Source organism: Vidua chalybeata, chromosome 5, assembly GCF_026979565.1.
Source record: "Vidua chalybeata isolate OUT-0048 chromosome 5, bVidCha1 merged haplotype, whole genome shotgun sequence".
Taxonomy (NCBI): Eukaryota; Metazoa; Chordata; class Aves; order Passeriformes; family Viduidae; genus Vidua; species Vidua chalybeata.
The window spans coordinates 20,416,881-20,421,662 of NC_071534.1; positions in this window are offsets into that span (position 1 = coordinate 20,416,881).

Sequence of the window (4,782 nt, forward strand, 5' to 3'; positions counted from 1 at the left end):
CTGCTCCTTGTGTAGCAAAGGACAGGAATAAATGGTTCTAGGGAGTTGTGATTATGGACACAACAGCTCCTGGATATATATGCTGCAGTAGCTGATGACTCTTATTAATGCTTGAATTGATTTGAGAGCAGATCTAGGAACAGATGCTACTACAGGCAGATGTTTCACAGTCTGACATTCTCCACTGGACTTGGGAAGAATGATTGAGTCTGGGAAGGAATGGTGCTGGACTGTGTATCTCTGGAGGATGGACGATGGTGCATAACAAAGAGGAACTCTTCTGGGGTTAATCAGAGCTTCATCTGCTTGGTGGAAAGGTGGATATTTCAGTCAAAGTGATGTTCCTGGCATCTGCATCTCTGCAGTACAGGGATACAGGCCTTTTGACACAGGGAATCTCAGACCTTGGGAGGAATTAATGCATAAATTATAAAGAGGCATAATCTAATCAGTAGAGAGCCCCCATGCTGTTTATTTTGTTGCTAAATTCGATTTTGTCTCCACAGTCCTTGCATTTCATTTGGTTGCTCTGCCACAGGGATGGGAAAGGACAAGATGTATTTACAAATGCTGTCTAGGGGAAGCAGGAAGCTTTGGGAAGGGAAGACTGTCAGGACTGAAGACATCATAAATGTCCTGAAGACAGGTGAGGATTGTTGGGCTGAGGGGACATGGAGGAACTGTAGTCAGTCCTCTGGGCCAAAATGATTTGTGGTGAAAGACTTAAGCAGTGCTTGTATTTAAACAGCCTTTGGCTGATTCCAGTCAGACAGCTTAGGAGTCCTCTGCTCTGCACACTGTTGTGTGAGATGGAGTGTGTCCAGAGAAGGCATGAGGTGTGAGCTGTGTCTGTGTGTCTACATTATTCTCTCAAGTGCCTCTGGATGTAACTATGTCCAACAGACTGCAGTTACTACAGCAAACCATACTGACCTTTGCCTCCAGAACCTGCTTGGTGGACCACTATGGTGTGAAAAAAGGGGCAAGGGCTGTGCTGTGGACAGTGAAGTGGCTGCAGTGTGCAGTGTGAGGGTGGCCAGAGTGAGTTGGCTTGCTAAGCAAACCCACCCTGGAGAAGAACATGGGTTCTTTGCACAGCCTCATTATTTGGTTGGCTGCAGATTCGGGAAGACTGTTTTGTGTTTTCTTGTGGTTGGTTTGTGCTGACGTCGTTATTTTCCACCCTTATGAAGTTCAGTGACTTATCCAAGCCGTAATTTGCTGCAGCAGAGAAAGACCTGACTTATCCACAGAGCCTTTTGCTGGAAGTCATACAGGACAGTAGCCATCTCTTTGCCTATGTGGACGTGTGCATGTCTCTGTGTTGTGGTACCGACAGGCAAGTAGGCAACATTGCCCTCTTCTGGACTGACTGTAGGCACTCGAAAAGCATCTCTGATGGAATGGCAGATGGATCCTCTTTCCAGTGCAAAGCTAACAACCTTTCTGGGTCTTGATTTCCCATCCACATCTTGGTGGCTTTTACAATAGCCAGCTTGGATTAGAGGATACCTCTCTGCAGCACTAAGTGCCTGGGCATCCTGAGCCATCATGACTCCTCAGGGTCAGGCCAAGCCTAGGAGTGCAGAGTGAGGAATGTCTCCTGTCCAGATAATGTTGACTCCAATGGAACCAGTAACCAACAGCTCTGAAAGGCAATGAACATATGGTTGAAGGTGTGAGGGTCATGCTGCTGTTGCTCAAGGGGATGAGAGCAGTGCAGGCTAGGGAACGGTCAGGCTAACTTCTTTCCCCACGTCTTGGCTGCCTTTTCAATTAAAACACAAATGTGTGTATTGTGCAGAGCTGGAGATCAGACTGAGAGCTTCACAGAGCCCAAGGGGATTTGGGATTTTAAGTGCACAGGCCATGCTCACCTGTAGCAGGGGAGCAGAGGATGTCACTGAACAGCCTCTGCGTTTTCCTTCTGACCCTTGAAGGAAACACAAACTGAGAGAAAGAAAACCCAATCAGCCTGCAAGTGAAATATTTAGGAGTGAAAGGATAAGAGAAATGAAACACAGACTTGAATACTTTTATACAGGTTCCCTTACATTGATAAGATGATAGGTAGATCACTATCACTGGTGGTCCCCTACAAGGACAAACTCGAGTTTCTGCCACAGGTTTGGTGGGACTATGGCAGTGTGCAGAACTGCTTCATTCCTTAGCTTCCCAAATATTCAACAGGAATCTGTGTCTTCCCGTCCCTTGTGAAGCTCCTTGGAACAGGGTCTTTCTCACAACATGGTTATATGATCCCTCTTACAGTAGGATTGCCAGGCTCCTCAGGGACTGGCAGTTAACGTGCATTCCCAAAGGAGACAGGAATGGTGTCTAAAATGAGTCCGAGGAGCTGAATTGGTGACTCCTGCTAAGCAAGGCAGAAGTAAGCAGGTGCCCAGCCAATGCTACTGTGGAAAATGAATCAAAGGCCTCATCACTTTTTAAATAAGAAACACTTGAAAAAAGAAAAGTATTCTGCTCCATCCCTCTGTTGCCAGAAAGGTCATCATTAAGAATTCATTGCAACTTCTGCACCCAATTTTCCGGCCCAGTGCCTTGTCCCACTTGTCTTGCTCCGGCTCCAAAGACAGTGGAGGCTCTGCCATGAGTACTGAGGGACAAACAAAACCTGAATAATAAGATGGAACCTGAAGAATGGGTGGGGGGATCTGGGGACCTTTGGGGAGAAGTGGCTGAAGGAGGGAAAAGCATAGCCAGGTGTGGAGCATGAGGAAGAGTCAGACTTGCCCACAGACTTGTGAGCAAATAGGCGCAAACCTGCCTCAGCTGCCTGCTGTTGCCAGATCACAACATGGGCCCGAGGATTTCTTTCTTCTCTTTTCTTTCCCTTCCTGAACATCTGGAGTTGATGACTGGGGATTCCTAACATCCGAAAATGGCGTTGTTGCACCAAGGTCCTGAGCTGCAAGACAGTGATGCAGCTGACAAAGGTGGCCAAGCCAAGCCAAGCCAAGCCAAGCTGTATCATAGGGTGGATTCATCAGGACAAGGAGGTGCAGGTTAAATCTATAAAGGATGTACCTGTTGTGTATGAGTGCTTTCAGAGAAAGAAAGTGGCTGCTTAATGTCATGATATCTGCTTGTCTGGAGGAAAAGGGGCTTCATTCTGGGCTTTGCTCAAATTGGGCATTGGGCCAGAAGACACATGAGATCCCAGCTTCTCATCCCTTTATGATAAGTAGGGAGAGGGCTGTTGCCTCTGTTTCTTTGATGTACATTTTCTGTCTTGTGTCACTGTCAGCCTCAAGATTTCCTACCTGTGACACCTGTTTCTCTTTCTCTCTGCTTCTCAAGTGGCAGCCAGGGAGATAATTGGTATTTTTGACACTGTCTGTTGAGCCCTGTGTGGCGGAAGCTGCCACATGAAGCTGTAAATTATATAATAAGGGTTAATTAGAGGCTTTTCAGGGCCGTATTACCATATCTATGAGGATCGTGCCCTCCTTTTTGGGCCATTGTAGGAAACGGTGCTTATGGGGAAGAGGAGCAGGGAGGTATCAGTGGCATTGATGGTGGTTGTGGTGGCCAGGAAAAGGATATTCTGGCTCCATAGTGGCACTAGAGGTGCTGGGGTGGAGCACACAACTCAGAAGAGAGAGAAGCAAGGTTGGACACAGACTCATGGGCTGGAGGTAAAGGGTTTTTAAACTCCTATAGAGCTGTGCTCTGATGGAGGGGTAGCTGGGTGCCAGATCCCTCACTGCTCTTCCTGCCTCCATCCATTGCTGAAGGGAGCTGAGCTAGAAGGCAGAACTTGCCAGGGCAATGTCCAGAGAAACCAAGGCTTGAGTGACCTCTGAAAAGCCCTCAGCCACCCACGACTGCCAGGTGAGAACTCTGCTCCTGGATGAGTAGGCTGCTTTTCTGAGAAGGCGTCATGGGTCCAATCCTGCCTCTCTAAGAAGGTTGTCCTGCCTGTGACTGAGTGTGCAGCAGGGAGAGAGCACCAGTCCAGTGGTGGAGTGTGAGAGGGAGAGAGGGCATCCTCCAGGTTTTGCTTTTCCTGTAGTCTCAGAGCTCCTTTGTCTACATCTGCCTTCACTCTGCGTGTGCTGGGTTGTTTGACCTTGGGGTTGATGAGGAGACACTGCTCCCTTACCCCTTCCTAGATCCTGTACAGAGAAGGGGGCACTGATTTCTCCAGCCCTGTTATGCAGTCTGTGTGCCTGAAGGTGAAACTGCCTAAGGCACGTTAGCCAGCCCAGAAAGAAGATTCAGATGACAGATCTCCTTCCTGCCTTCAATTGTTGCTATGCAGGGATGCTTTGAAGTGGTTGGATTTGCCAGCACAGCCTCTCTACACCCCCATGCCCTCTCAGAGGAATAAGAAACTCATTGCTTGAAGGCCTTGCAGCGATCACTTCGGCATATTATGGAGTCTTTCCACTGAAAAGTATAATCTGCAAGGTCATTACATCTGTGAATTCACACAGTTACAGCATAACACACCGTCCTGGGTCTGAAGAAACTGAAGAGCTCCCTTCTGGCTCTGGGGGAGGAATGGACTTGCCTGTGTCTCTTGGAAAGTGACATCCCTGGTTCCCCAGAAAGAGTTCATCAAACACCTTTGGGAAATGGAAGAGATATATCTCCCTTCGTTTCTCTTCACATCACCAAGTCCCAAGTCTGATCAGTGTGGTGGATGGAGGAAAGCAGCACATGATGGCAGCCAAACCTCTGGGCTTCTGCCTGGCTACCTGTGGGAACCAACCAGTCACCCAAAACACTGTCAGAACAGGACACAGGTTCTCCTCC